Here is a 16350-nt window from a genome sequence, read left to right as displayed (position 1 = left end):
AGGAAGGAGTACTGCAGAAAGGGATCTGGGGGTCATGGACCATAAGCTAAATATGAGTCAACAGTGTAATGCTGTTGCAAAAAAATGAACATCATTCTGGGATGTATTAGCAGGAATGTTGTAAGCAAGACCCGAGAAGTAATTCTTCCGCACTACTCTGCACTGATTAGGCCTCAACTTGAGTATTGTGTCCAGTTCTGGGCATCGCATTTCAGGAAGGATGTGGACAAACTGGAAAAAAATCAAGAGAAGAGTGAGAAAAATGATTAAAGGTCTAGAAAACATGACCGGTGAGGGACGATTTGAAAAAATTGGGTCTGGAAAAGAAGACTGAAGGGCATATGATAACCGTTTTCAAGTATGTAAAAGGTTGTTACAAGGAGGAAGGGAAAAATGGGCTTAAATTGCAGCAAGGATGGTTTAGTTTGGACATTAGGAAAAACTTCCTAACTGTCAGGGTGCTTAAGCGCTGGAATAAATTGCCTAAGGAGGTTGTGGAATCTCCATCATTGGAGATTTTTAAGAGCAGGTTAGACAAACACCTGTCAGGGATGGTCTAGATAATACTTAGTCCTGCCATGAGTGCAGGGGACTGGAATAGATGTACTCTCAAGGTCCCTTCCAGTCCTATGATTGTTTCTGATTTCGAGAGGTGTCCTCTCTGGGGAAAACAGAGAAAAAAACATGGGGAATTAAAAAGCAGCTCATCTGGATTGTTAGGCAATCTGCTCTAGTGTTATCTCCTTGTCAAGTCAGTTGACATAATTGAATCAGGCCCCAGAGCATACTGAAGGCATAGGAAAAACTCCATGGGCTTTGATCAGGGCCTAATACAATGGCTGAAGGATTGCATAACAGAGGGGATTTGGTGTGGAATGTGGCACTTTTCATAAGAACATAAGAATGGCCATACTGGGTCAGACCAAAGTTCCCTCCAGCCTAGTATCCTGTCTACTGACAGTGGCCAGTGCCAGGTGCCCCAGAGGGAGTCAGCCTCACAGGAAATTATCAAGTGATCTTTCCTGCCATCCATCTCCACCCCCTGACAAACAGAGGCTAGGGACATCTTTTCTTACCCATCCTGGGTAATAGCCATGAGTGGACTTAACCTCCATGAATTTAACTAGTTCTCTTTTAAACCCTGTTATAGTCCTAGCCTTCACAACCTCCCCAGGCAAGGAGTTTCACAGGTTGACTGTGCACTATGTGAAGAAGAACTTCCTTTTATTTGTTTTAAACCCGCTGCCAATTAATTTCATTTGGTGGCCCCTAGTTCTTATATTATGGGAACAAGTAAATAACTTTTCCTTATTCACTTTCTCCACACCACTCCATGATTTTATATACCTCTATCATATCCCCCCTTAGTCTCCTCTTTTCCAAGCTGAATCTCTCCTCATATGGGACCGTTCCAAACCCCTAATCATTTTAGTTGCCCTTCTCTGAACCTTTTCTAATGCCAGTATATCTTTTTTGAGATGAGGAGACCACATCTGTATGCAGTATTCAGGATGTGGGTGTACCACGGATTTATATAAGGGCAATAAGACATTCTCCATCTTATTCTCTATCTCTTTTATAATGATTCCTAACATCCTGTTTGCTTTTTTTGACTGCCGTTGCACATTGCATAGACGTCTTCAGAGAACTATCCATGATGATTCCAAGATCTCTTTCCTGATTAGTTGTAGCTAAATTAGCCTCCATCATATTGTATGTATAGTTGGGGTTATTTTTTCCAATGTGCATTACTTTACATTTATCCATATTAAATTTCATTTGCCATTTTCTTGCCCAATCACTTGGTTTTGTGAGATCATTTTCCAGTTCTTCATAGTCTGCTTTGGTCTTAACTATCTTGAGCAGTTTAGTATCATCTGCAAACTTTGCCACCTCACTGTTTACCCCTTTCTCCAGATCATTTATGAATAAGTTGAATAGGATTGGTTCTAGGACTGACCCTTGGGGAACACCACTAGTTACCCTTCTCCATTCTGAAAATTTACCATTTATTCCTACCCTTTGTTCCCTGGCTTTTAATCAGTTCTCAGTCCATGAAAGGATCTTCCCTCTGATCCCACGACAACTTAATTTACGTAAGAGCCTTTGGTGAGGGACCTTGTCAAAGGCTTTCTGGAAATCTAAGTACACTATGTCCACTGGATCCCCTTTGTCCACATGTTTGTTGACCCCTTCAAAGAACTCTAATAGATTATCAAGACATGATTTCCCTTTACAGAAACCATGTTGACTTTTGCCCAACAAGTTATGTTGTTCTAGGTGTCTGACAATTTTATTCTTTACTATTGTTTCAACTAATTTGCCCAGTACTGACGTTAGACTTACCGGTCTGTAATTGCTGGGATCACCTCTAGAGCCCTTTTAAAATATTGGCGTTACATTAGCTATCTTTCAGTTACTGAGGACAGAAGCTGATTTAAAGGACAGGTTACAAACCATAGTTAATAGTTCCGCAATTTCACATTTGAGTTCTTTCAGAACTCCTGGGTGAATGCCATCTGGTCCTGGTGACTTGCTACTGTTAAGTTTATCAATTAATTCCAAAGCCTCCTCTAATAACACTTCAATCTGTGACAATTCCTCAGATTTGTCACCTACAAAGGATGGCTCAGGTTTAGGAATCTCCCTAACATCCCAGTCGTGAAGACTGAAGCAAATAATTCATTTAGTTTCTCCACAATGACTTTATCATCTTTAAGTGCTCCTTTTATATCTTGATCGTCCAGGGGCCCCACTGGTTGTTTAGCAGGCTTCCTGCTTCTGATGTACTTAAAAAACATTTTATTACCTTTTGAATTTTTGGCTAGCTGTTCTTCAAACTCCTTTTTGGCTTTTCTTATTACATTTTTACACTTAATTTGGCAATGTTTATGCTCTTTTCTATTTACCTCACTAGGATTTGACTTCCATTTTTTAAACGATACCTTTTTATCTTTCACTGCTTCAGCCATGGTGGCTCTTCTTTAGTTCTTTTACTGTGTTTTTTTTATTATTATTTGGGGTATACATTTAAGTTGGGCCTCTGTTTGGCGACTACCTACATCCTCACATGATTCTTTAGAAGCATAAATAAAATGACATGGTAGTGTCTGCCCTGCTTCCTAATAGACTTCCACTTTGAAAGCCACCACTTCTACAGTCTAAGTCTCTTCTTGGTGCCCAAGAAGTGAAGAGACAAGATGACTTAGGGCTTGTCTATGCTTACCGGGGGATCGATGAGTGGCGATCGACACATCTGCGGTCGATTTAGTGGGTCTTCACTAGATCCGCTAAATTGACCGCAGATTGCTCTCCCATTGACTCCTGTACTCCACCGGATTGAGAAGAGTAGTGGGACCCGACATTGTGTAGTGTGGACCCCGCGGTAAGTAGATCTAAGCTACGTCAAATTGAATTACACTATTCACATGACTCAATTTGTGTAGCTTAGCTCAAATTTCACCTGTAGTGTAGACAAGGCCTTAGCTACTCCCTCATCTTTACTGGTAGCCCTTCCAGGCAGAGATGAGGCATACTGCTATGGCAGTGCGAGGAAGCCACTGGCTGTATTGTACCATCTGTTTGGTGAAAAATTAAAAAAAAAAAAAAATCTCTAAGGATGACCCTTCCAGAGCACTCCATTTACTAAAAATATTGTGGGCAATTGCAAACTATCCTAATTTTGTTATAGAGCAATTTAATAGCAGAGTCAGATTTGTGATAGCACAAAATTCAGTGTGGGGTGGGGATCTGTGCTTGTGTAACCTTTCGGGGGACTAGAGTTCACTTCATTGCCCTTCTTCAGTGCCTAAAAAAGCCCAACTCCCATAGAAATGAGCTGGAGACCCAGAGTTCAGTCTCTAAGGATTTTCAGCAAGGATTGCACAGGGTCAGCCTCCCCACATTCAAGTCCCAGAAGGAACTAAAGAAATGAATTTAATTAAATAACTTTATAAAATCTTTTGATAAAGAAACAAATAATTATTTTTTTACAGCATAACATGGCTATTTTATAATCCAGACATCTTCAGTTATACACAAATATAGAAAACTAATTAAAATCTGAACAGTTCAGTCCCCACAGAAAACACAGTGAGAAGAAACTGAGAGTTCCCAAAAGCTTAGGTTTGGTTCAGTCTCAGTCTTTGATCACCAAATCTATACAGTCTGCTGAGTCTAAAACAACATCTTCCCTCCACTTGCTTGTTGGACTACATGCAGACTCTTCCTCTGCGGAAATCACTGCTAGCCAGTCAGCTAACTGATGAACCAACCACTCAGTTTAGTGTATAGAATTAAAGAAAACCCTGTTACAAGAAAATACAAAACTGAGAATAGCAAAATATAAATGACTTTCCCCTACTACATTTAAATAAAACTTGGCGAATCAAACTAGTTGAGACCGTTTAACTAGAACAGTTTGGCTAAAATCAAAACAACATTCAAAGCATACAATTAAAATAGAAGTTATTTTCCTTCCCGATTTCCCCTTGCTTCCCTGGTAGAGGGTTAACAATATCACTGACCTGCTGCAAAATGCTTCAGAGTTAGGGACAACAGCCTGCTTTCTCCCAGCTCACACAGGACACATGGCCCTTTGTAAAGCAGCTGCCCTGACCGTTTGCCCTCATGGAATCTGACCCCAGCAACAGGAAACCTATTGGAGTATTCTCAAAACTACCACACCCAATTCCAGAAACTTCTGGATGTGGCGTGCTAAATCTGCCTAGCAACAATGACCCAGACACAACTGACTCCTACCTCCCTGACCCTCATCCATGGGCCTCTTAAAGAGATATCTCCCTATTAGGCACATGGGTTACACTTGTATCCAGAGTTTCCACCTGTCGCTGTCTGAAGGAGTGAATTAGTATTGCCTTCACTATGGGCATGGGAGAAAAGCTCATAACATAAATGTTATAGAAGAACTAATTATCTCCTCTTAGTCGTCTTTGGCTGTCCTGAGCCTTTGCTCTTACACACACAAACTGGCCCATTAAACTCAATGGCACTACAAGTGAAGACTGTGTGAGCCCTTCATAGCAACTCTTGCCTTCTGGTCTTGCTGATTTGTTTACAAAAAAATACAAATGGTTGAAGGATTGTAGTACACATCTGAGTGGAAGATGAAACTATGTGGAGTGTAGGGATTTTTTTTTTTTGGCCATTGTTTGTAGAAGTTCTCAACCTCTGATGTTGTCCCATCTATGTGCTGATTTTCAGTCCAGACGTATCCTTGTTGTACTTGAGCTTTGAGTTCAACTTGGGATTTTCCCCAATGGACAATAACTTTTAACAAGTCTGACATTGTTCAGATTCCTGTTTCCAACTTTTGTAGATGCTCCAGCTTTCTCAGCATTCTTGTCAAGATGTTTTTCAGGATAAAAGGGAAATGATTAAAGTAATAAAACTGACAGATTTTGTTCCAATTTTAGTAAACTTTTAATGAACTCTGATTCATGGAAAAGTTTTCATAAGTTATGTGGAAAGGTGGACTAAATGCTTTAGATTAATTATTTAACTTGCTCTTTGAGATTCCTTATCTGAGACTTCCTTGTTCCTGGTGGGGTTCCAACTATCAGATACATTGGGCAACACACAAGGAGTTAATCCAGTTTTATGTTATGTGTTCTGGATATAAAGATTCTGATGTCAACATTCATGCATTCCTATTTCTATAAGGAGGTACTTCACCTGTTTCTCTCATCTTCCATTGGTTTCCTTTCTCATTGCCAAGAAACGTATTTTATTCAAGGGGACCACTAATTCCTGCCTAACACAATTATTTTGCCTAGCTAAATTTTTGGACCCTCTTAATAAAATGGAAAGAAATCTTGGCAGTAAACAAGGTAGATCTTGAATTACTTGAATTGATCCACTTTTACACTCCTTTTAAAAGACTAAAGAAATATTTCAAACAAGTTTAAAGAGATTAGGACTTTTGATACAAATATAATGTTATGCTGTGATTGGGAATAGAAAGTAAAATGCAACATAAATGTCTTACTATCAAGTATAAGTAGCTTTGTTTTTATTATTCTTAGTGGTATTTTCTCTCTTTCCCTTATGATGGAGTGTGACTTGTCTGCACTTAGGCAGCTCAGTTGACTCTGGCTTTGGTTTGTTTATTTTGTTATGTGGTTCTAAGTCCAAAGTGGATGTAAAATATTATTCAGATGTTTAGTTAGTTTGTTTAGCTCAAATTATTTTAAAATGGATCATGGGCAATGTTTCATGTTTGGTGTAATATTTGGTAATTACAACCAAAATAGCACATCAGTACTATGCTTTATCCTCTGACATGTTGAGTATACTTAACTCCCAATGAGCCAAGGTTAGTGTTAATAAAGTAGTAGGGTTTATGACTAGATCTCTTTGAAACTGGATAGTTTCCGTTCATGGGAATTTGTGTGAATGTTTTCTTTTGTTCTAATGCAGGTGATTTCACAACAATCCATCTGCTTTAAATTTCAGAAAGTGAAACGTAGTGGAAACTGCAGAGATTCACCTGGCTTCAGTTTGAATCCATAACTCAACCTTGGTCTGTTCAAAACTAGGGCTAATTTTCTGAGAACTTTAGCAAAGATCATCCAAGCCTTTCCATTAACCTGGGTGAGATTTTTTATTCAAAATGAAACTGGAAACTAGGTGGCTGCTCACAGAATGGAAACTTAACACTGTTGTAACTGTGATTCTTGGGAAGGTGTGAAAAGAGGAGAAACTGAAGGCTTTGCCACTTATTTTTTACCGAATGAAGTAGTAGTACTGATATGTATCACTTGCTATGACAGATCACAAATGTTATACAATGAAGAGCCATATGGTAAATTTGCTTTGTTCCTCTTTTTGCCTTCTAATGAAGCTTTCTGAGCCTCTCTCTACCACAGAAAAAAAGAAATGGGCAGATAGCCAGACCTTAGATGATATTTGAAGAGTATGTACATGTGTCTGATTGACTTACATTGCACTTACCTCGGTGGCCCCATGAAGACTTCAGAGGTAGCTTAGAGCCTTAGGTGCTGAAATATCTCCAAGGATCTGGGCTCAAGTCACTTTCTGAAGATTTGGTACGGGGGGAAAAATCCAAACAAGACACTTGTTATGGGCAAGGTGCTTTCTGCTTTGCGTGGTCCTATTGACTTTTTTGCAACTACTCCAGGAGATAAACGCTACTGCAGGGGCGGGCAAACTTTTTGGCCTGAGGGCCGCATCGGGTTTCATAAATTGTATGGAGGGCCAGTTAGGGGAGGGGGTCATAGCCTGGCCCCCACCTCCTATCTGCCCCCCCCCCGGACTCCTGCCCCATCCAACCCACCCGTTCCCTGACGGCCACTCTGGGTCCCCTGCCCCATCCACACACCCCTGCTCCCCGTCCCTTGACTGCCCCTGGACTCCTGCCACCCCATCCAACCCCTCCTTTCCTGACGGCCCCCCCGGGATCCGTGCCCCATCCAACCACCCCTTCTCCCTGTCCCCTGACTGCCCCTGGAACCCCTGCCCCGGACTGCCCCCCCGGACCTGTGCCCCCATTCAACCCCTATTTCACTCCCGACCACCCTGAACCCTATCCACACCTCTGCCCCCGACCACCACCCGAACTCCCCTGCCCTCTCTCCAACCCCCCCTTCTCCCTGCCCCCTTACCGCGCTGCCTAGAGCACTGGTGTCTAGCAGTGCTACAGCCATGCCGCCCAGCTGGAGCCGGGCCACGCCGCCACCACCACGCAGCACAGAGCACTGGGGCAGGCCCCGGCTCTGCGGCTGTGCTGCCCCAGGATCTCACAGCCCCGCCGCCCAGAGCATTGCGCCGGCGGCGGAGCGACCAAGCTGAGGCTGCGGGGGAGTGGGGACAGCAGGGGAAGGGGGACAGCAAGGGAGGGGCCGGGGACTAGCCTCCCCGGCCAGGAGCTTGGGGGCCAGGCAGGACAGTCTTGCAGGCCGGATGTGGCCCGTGGACCATAGTTTGCCCACCTCTGCACTACTGCCTCGTGGGAGAGTGTTCTCAGGATCAGGCACGTCATATATACTCAAAATAATAACTGTAGATTTTCATTGTTTTATCATTTTATTGGTAGTGTTTAACAAAATGAACTAGGCTTTTGCAGGCTCTTCCTCTTTTTATTTGAAAACAAACTGAAATATATCACACGTTTAGAGGGGCCTTAACAAATGCACATTTTCCACACACACAACAAAACTACATGTGATGTTGCTCTCTGACTCAAATAATACAAATTAAGTTGTAATATGATATTTTATCTTTAATATATAGACTTTGGGTTCATTATTTCATTTTGTTTGTAAGCTGGAGTCCAACCTGCAATTGTTTTGTCTGAAGTAATCGGAGCTCAGATTTTGAAAAATTGGAATCTCAAGCTGGGCTCCGAGAATTGTATTTTGGCACTCGGCAGTACCAGTATTTTTTTTTTAAATGGGATCTGCTGACTGCTGCTCAGCACTTCTAAAAACCAGGCCCTTATTTTGATGCGAAAATATGGCTATAGGAACCTAGCCTTAGATTCCAATTTTTGAAAATCTTGGCCCAAAATGTTGGAAAAGAAATTTGTGTCCAGCAGACAGCAAAGCTATTTGACCAAACACAAGACCATGTTCCCATAAGCATGGTCCCAAAGGAGGTTTAGGGTACATATAGGCTCATATGTAATCTCTCCAATCAAATTAAGTCAGTTTAAGACTTTCTCAAGGGATCTGTACATGAAACTAACATTTTCCAAACTTGTCATATATTTTTCTGTCAAAGGCAGCTTTTAAGAAGCAATAATCATTTCTATTGTGCCAAAAAAATCAGAACATTTCTTTTCACCTGGATGTGAAGACTAAATGAAATATTTATGTGGACAAGTGTTTGTCTCCACCATATCAGCTCCTTTTGCCACTTCCTTTTATGTTGTTGACTAGTTAAAAAGTCAACCTTTGCTGAAAAGATACCACCCAGTTACCGCAGATATACATACGTCATATTTTACGTATAGAGGGAAAATGTTTTATTTTAGCTACAATTGTGTTTGCCAATGCTGATGTATTAATGGCAACCACTGAATTTAGAGGGGAGTGGACTATAGTTTGCATTGGGCTGCAGCCAGGAAATTGAAGGGGAGATTGAGGCTCAGGTCTTCAAAGATATTTAGGTGCCTAACTCCCATTGATACCTTTGGGCCAAAGTCTCACTTCATGAATGACTTCTTTTGTGCACTCACATAATGTACCATATTTAAAGGAACCACTTCGAACTCTTCTGCAGGTGATGGGGAATTTAGAATGTTGTAAGTAGAGTGGGGGAGACAGGGAGGAAAGATTCCTGTGGACTGTACTGGATTTAATTAACTAGAAATCTTACTGCATTTTAGATATGTTTTAGACTTTGTCTACTGCCATGATTGATACCAACCTAGAAGGTCAGAGTGCAACAAACTGCAGTCAATGCTATTTAACTTTGTCTCACACAGCCATTCGCAAGGGTCAGCTTTCCTTATTCCCTTTATAGAAGAGTAGTAATCATTCTGTTGGTCTTACCACATGATAGCTGAAAGGAAAGCCATTGTTTACAGATAACTTTGTAGGGAAGGATCTGGAGTTTACCTTCAATGCTCCTAGTATAAGAGCAGTCAGAATAGTCATAATCTATAAACAAGAAATCATTATTAGGAACACTATAGGCCACAAATCCTTTTCTAAAAATGCACATTTGAATTCCCCCCACCCCAATGTTACATATTTGACTTCATCATGGCTGAACATGTGATTTCTGAAATAAATACTATATCACACTGTGGTATTTTTTTGAATTAGGAAATGTTGGGGTTTTTTTTTTTTTTTTTTTTGTACAGCAAATCATCAGGGTTCATGTGCCAATATTAGCACTGGTTACATCATTTTGCCATGATGCAGAGTGGTAAACAACACAATTCTATGATTTAAAATGAAAAAAAAACCACTCTCTCTTTAGATGCTCATTTTGTACAAAATGAATCTGATCCTAATAAGCTTGGTAAATAACAGTGATGTGAATGTTGAGCTATTCTAGGTAAATGTCATGTTGTAAACACCACTTGCCAATGTGTTTAATGAATAAATAGTCTAGATACTTTCCACTTCTGATACCTAACAAGTCAGACATCCTCCACTTCTGATCTTAACTAGTGACAGGGATATTTCTGACAACAAGCTGAACTGTATTATCTAGTTATAGCAGAAGCTGAACCTTTTGGAAGGTAGACTAGATCTACTGAGATACTGACATGGCTATATAAGAGTTAGATATTATATGTTAAAGAAAAGTGCATTGCATATGATTGTTTTATTGTAAGTTGCAGTGAAGTAGAAGATGGAATTTTATTGAGTTAGATCAAAAGTAAGGTAATATTACATTATGGACTGAACAGAATGGTGAGAGATGACTGAATTCAAGTGATAGACATGCAGTCAACTGCTATTACATCATCCATACAAGTAAATTTAGTACACTTCTTCACTGAACTTTATGCTGAGACATTTTTCTTTTGTGGTTATTTGATGACTGATCTGATGTGGGTGAAAACTTCTACAAGTTGCAAACATATATTGTCTTTTTTGTTGTTGTTCAGTTACTTTTTTCTGTTTATGGGCTCTCTTGCTAATATGTTTGACTATGGTAATGAGTTAGTTAGGTGAGGAAAAGGTATCTCTGTAAGTGAATATTCTGCACATCATAGAAAAATCCATAGACTTTACAAAACTATCAATTTCTTCAATTTGTATCTCAATTTATAGCATCACTGGAAGTGCAGGGTGTTTCTTTGAGATTAATATTTTGTATGTTATGCCTTAAATAATATACCTTTCATTACTCTGTTACAACTGAAATAGTTATGACCTGCTTTTTAATACTAGAAATTGGTTAGAGTTGCAATACCAAATACCTATTATCCTCATAAGTGATTATTTTAAAAATACACTGAATATCCAGGCTGAGAGAAGATTGACAATGTTGTGTCCCCAAACATAGTAGCATCTAACCATGATTTTTATGGTGCAGCTGAATTCATGTAACTACAGACAGCAGCCCTTTTTTGGATAATATAGTATAAAAGACATGGCAGCACCAATTGCTTGTCTAGAAGGCACAGCTGACACAATGTGGGGTATACTTCTACACTGCCTTTCACCCCGAGCAGTCTCTCTCACCTCTGCAAAGTTAGTGTCAAATATTACCAAATCAGAATTTTCCACTCCACCACGCCACTGCATTTTACATCTTCTTTGCACAAACATAAACAACCACAGGCAAGGCAGTGTTATATTGGATTCATTATTAACTCCTTAACATCCTTCACTTAAACTCTGCATGTTTTCTTCTCAAGAGGTACTATTGCACTAAAGTATAGAGATAGGAACCAGAATTTTTTTTTTAAGGACAATAGAATCTTTAGAGACAATAGCTGTGTTAGTCGGTATCCACAAAAAAAATGAGGAGTCCAGTGGCACCTTAAAGCCTAACAGATTTATTTGGGCATAAGCTTTCATGGGTAAAATACCTCACTTCTTCAGATGCATGGAGTGAATGTTACAGATGCAGGCATTATATAATGACACATGAAGAGAAGGGAGTTACCTCACAAGTGGAGAACCATGTTGACCGGGCCAATTGGATCAGGGTGGATGTAGTCCATTCCCAATAATAGATGAGGAGGTGTCAATTCCAGGAGAGGCAAAGCTGCTTTTGCAATGAGCCAGCCACTCCCGGTCCCTATTCAAGCCCAAATTAACAGTATTAAATTTGCAAATGAATTTTAGTTCTGCTGTTTCTCTTTGAAGTCTGTTTCTGAAGTTTTTTTGTTCAAGAATAGTTACTTTTAAATCTGTTATAGAATGTCCAGGGAGGTTGAAGGGTTCGCCTACTGGTTTTTGAATGTTATGATTCCTGATGTCCGATTTGTGTCCATTTATTCTTTTACGTAGGGACTGTCTGGTTTGGCCAACGTACATGGCAGAGGGGCATTGCTGACACATGATGGCATATATAACATTAGTAGACGTGCAGGTGAATGAGCCCTTGATGGTGTGGCTGATGTGGTTGGGTCCTCTGACGGTGTCGCTAGAGGACATGCAATGCATATTTTAATAACTATTTTGAAACTTGAAAATGAGGGGTTATTTTCCCTCTATGGGAAACAACACAAAGCAAAATATGCAAACATTACAATGCATATTTAGTACATTTATAATAAAATCTATGAACATAGGCTAGCTCTGCCATCAAAAGAGCTAACTCCACCTGATTTCAGTGGGAGTTCTTGATTGCATAACTGAAGGCAAAATTGGGTCAAATATTTTAATTAATTGCTGCACAGAGGGAAAGGCACAATAAAATTTATATTTAGTTTTCAAATAAAATGAACTATGATACAACAGGGAATTTATTGGAAAATATTTCTAAGTGTTCAGGGCAATCCTAACCTCCCATCCATATGGTGAATATATGTGTACACTGGCTTAGAGATGATGTTTCCACTGTCCTGACATATAAGGGTGTTGCACAAAACAGCAGAAAAATGCATTTTAATACATTTATTTTTTACAAAGAAGTCCAAAGCTCTTAGTTTATTGGCTCAACTAAATGATTAGCATTAGCTACCATAGTAGTAAACTAGGAGAACAGTATTCACTGGAGCTGGGTTCATAAGCACAATTTTTTTTTCAAGATTTAATATTAAGTTATTGGGGCAAAGGAACTGGAAGCAGAAGATCTGTTTGCTGATATGTGGAAAAGTGGCAGAAAAAAACAAAAACAAAGGAAGTCTCTTGAAGTTGGAGGAATTTTTAACTAGTGGAAAGCATCCTTATTTAAGCTGCCAGTGTAAAGGCACTCTGTAAGCTTTCCCCATTAAAAATAAATATAATTATCAGTTTATACCTAATTTCTGACCTGCAGCAACCCTATTATTCTAGTCTTCAGCTGTCATACAGATGTCATTTGATACGGACAGATGTGCATTGGGATCTGGAATGAACTCATTGATGCCTTCCAGTCTCACCACTACCTGCCCTTAGCATGAAGTAGTCTTGTTTGTGCCTGCTGTGGCTCAGCTCCCTGAAACCAACAGCCTGTGGCAACACAAGTATTGCCTTCCAGTCCTCTGCAGACCTCATTTTCTCTATGCACATTAGCGATGGGCACACACCAACCCCCAAGTCCTTGGAGCTCTCCTGGCAGTGTCCAGCCCTTAACCACTGGATGCGTGCAGAAATTACTAGGTGTGCTATCACAAAAGGGATAGTGTACACACTTGCTTGTTTGATTCAGCTGAGGATCAACTCCTATATAACAGCACAGCACTGAGATATATTTATAGTGAAAACAATCATAAGTTTGTTATCAAAGGCTGAGATTTAAGAGAGAGTAAGAAGGATAACAATGGGAACAAAGTACAACATGCTTCCTAGAGTGTAAACTTAAACTATTTTATACAAGGATTTTAGCCTGTTAATCTCACCTAATGCAATCTTCCAACATCTCCAGCCAACAACCCTCTTTCATGAGTGCAGAAAGTACTATCCTTTTTGCGTCCTCAGTGAAGGATCAAGAGGTGTCCTTTTGCCTTTTCCTTATATCCCCCCAAATTCATTGTTTTGTCTCCAGAGTCAGGATGACCCTGTTGTTTATTTCCTGGTGTGCTGACTCCATGAAGCCTTCATGTACTCGTGTTGACTTTGTATCCAAACACGGCTTCCATTGTGTTGGCTTGCAATGATTAATTTACATTTTAACTGAGGCAGACAGGTGAATATACATCATTTGTCTGGCAAAAATCTGTTTGTCAATAGTGCTTTGATTCTGACTTTAAAACATATATTCCAGTGTGTATATATACATTTAACTCCTTAAATAATGTCAATATGTATATTTCACAATGATATTAATGATCTGAGAGATCCTGGCTTTCATTTAAGAACTTACATGACATTCTTTATAGATAAAGATTGTGAAAGCTGCCTGCTACCTGTAATGAGTTTGGCAAGCTTGATAAGAGTTGGTGTTCTAGAAGAGTGAAACCTCTGCCAATTGGCATTGAAAGTGGTTCTTGTGGTCATGCTAAAGATGATTGAGGCTAAGAGAAACTGAGGCATTACTTAGGGATAAAGTAAGAGTTCTGTGAGAAATAGGCCTAACTAACGTGGCAGTGTACTACATACATTTAGGATGTCAAGATATCCCAATTTTATAGGGACCGTCCCGATATTTGGGGCTTTTTCTTATATAAGCTCCTATTACCCCCCCCACTCTCTGTCCCGATTTTTCACACTTGGTCACCCTTCATACATTACTACATTGGCTTTCAGCACTAGGCTTCCATCTGTAGTTTTCTAGTAAGTGAAGGGATGACAGACAAGTAACTGGTTCTGTATTGTCAATGTCAGTATGGTTCAGCTGTACTGCCACTGGTGGAGGAAGGGCTAAGAAATGCTTATAGAGATATAAGTTCCACATGTGTGGCTGGAGGCCTGGAGACTTCCACATGCTTCTGTTTTAGTCCATTCCTATGTCTGGAGATTTGTTTTAGCCAGACTGTGATTGCCATTTGAAAAAACCTACAATACAAGTGACCATACAAGTCAGAGTTCGCAAGTTAACCAACTAGAATTTTATATTCTATCTAGAGATGGATCCAGATTAAGAGCGGGATCTCCAGAGCTTGATGGGATATTAGGATCCCTCCTACTGAAATGGACTTGGGCTGAGAAGTTCAGATCTAAAACTAGATCTTCCCAAAGGTAGAGGCTGTATGGATCAGGTGTTCTGGTCTGGCCTCATTTCCCATCATATAGTAATGATCAGTGCAGGCAGCATTTCCACCAGGAGGTGGAACTTATTGTTAAGTTCTTGTCTTCTATTGATATTATGATGTTTGTCTTGGTTCAGCGGGGGGGGGGGGGGGGGGGGGGAGGCGAGGGGAGGAATAGAGGAGGGGTTTGGAGAAAGTGCAATCCTTCCTCTGTGTGTTCAAGCTGTTACTTGCACTGTTCTAGTAAACGGTTTCAGAGTAACAGCCGTGTTAGTCTGTATCCGCAAAAAGAAGAACAGGAGTACTTGTGGCACCTTAGAGACTAACAAATTTATTAGAGCATAAGCTTTCGTGGACTACAGCCCACTTCTTCGGATGCTGTAGTCCACGAAAGCTTATGCTCTAATAAATTTGTTAGTCTCTAAGGTGCCACAAGTACTCCTGTTCTTCTTTTTGTTCTAGTAAATGCTTTGACTTCTTTAAGTAACTATTACAGTATATCAGTGGGTTGATCTGGATTTAAGAACAAGCAGCAATGTTTCCAAAGTTACCTTAGCACATACTGTTCTTTGAAAAGTTAGCCAGCTTTTCCAGACAAAACACAAGATTTTCATATAAAATGCAACTCGGTTGGCCATTTTAAAGAATACATTGCCCCCTGGTGTACAAAATGCTGAACTTTTCTTGCTTTTACTATTCGAAGTGTACTGTCTCTGAGGAGAGTATCTTCTGTAGCTCGCAGTGTTTGTCCTGTCATCAGGGTCCCCTAAAGACTTGAGTCTAAATAATAAACTAAACAGCATCCCTGTGTGACTGAACTACTTGGCTAAAAAGTAACTTTTGTAGCTATCTCTTGGTTATCTATGATTGAGAGGAAAGTGTAAGGAACCCTGCCTGGTGTAAATGCCCTGATCCATGCTTCTAGGAAGACTGTAGATTGGCCAGAGCATGATATGGTTGAAATTGAATTGGGGTTCAGTATAACCAAGTCCCTCCACATCCTGGACAGTGACACTTAAAAATATGGGGACAGATCCTCAGAGTAAACTGCCTTAAGCCCATAAAGTCAGATATGGTGTACTCTTGTGAATGTCAGCAATTGTGAAGTTACAAGATGTTGAATTAAAATGACGGTCCAGTGTAAGATATCAGTCAAAAATTATGCTGTATCAGTAATAAATGATTGCAGTAAAGAGAGAGTTGGGTAAATGAAACGCAGTTCTTGGAATGTTTTATTGATGGCCATCTAGAGCTTATCCTGCTAAGAATATGTACTAATTAGATACAATGGAAGAGCTGCATAATACCTGTTATAAAGTGGTTTTGAAATGAAAATGTGAACTGTCTGAAAAGCCCAGATTGGATCTGCTTTCAGCAGAAAGGCCCAACCCAGAATACCAGTTCCAGGGTCCAGAACTGGACCATCTCTAACTTCTAGGATGTAGAATCCTATTTAACTGTCCTCCTAAGGTGAAAATAATTTAACTATATTGTGTTTTTAAACAACGATTCCGGTGTGTGTGGCTTTTTTTTTCTTATTGCTGAATGTTGTGTATCTCGAACAGTGT

At 40.1% G+C, this 16350-nt stretch overlaps 1 long non-coding RNA gene across 1 annotated transcript in view; it reads right to left on the bottom strand.

The window, feature by feature from the left end:
• LOC135982227 (uncharacterized) overlaps positions 1-14909 on the bottom strand; it is a 37743-nt gene extending 22834 nt beyond the window's left edge. The window contains exons 1-3 of the long non-coding RNA XR_010599476.1: positions 11611-14909; positions 9534-9641; positions 4527-7056 (exon numbers count right to left, since the gene is read on the bottom strand). This is a non-coding gene — a long non-coding RNA (uncharacterized LOC135982227). The remainder of the gene's footprint in view (positions 1-4526; positions 7057-9533; positions 9642-11610) is intronic.
• Positions 14910-16350: the final 1441 nt, after the last annotated feature.

The sequence above is a fragment of the Chrysemys picta genome, chromosome 3, assembly GCF_011386835.1.
Source record: "Chrysemys picta bellii isolate R12L10 chromosome 3, ASM1138683v2, whole genome shotgun sequence".
Classification (NCBI taxonomy): Eukaryota; Metazoa; Chordata; order Testudines; family Emydidae; genus Chrysemys; species Chrysemys picta.
The sequence above is the reverse complement of the archived record's forward strand: the minus strand, read 5'-3'. Positions and strand labels throughout refer to the sequence as shown.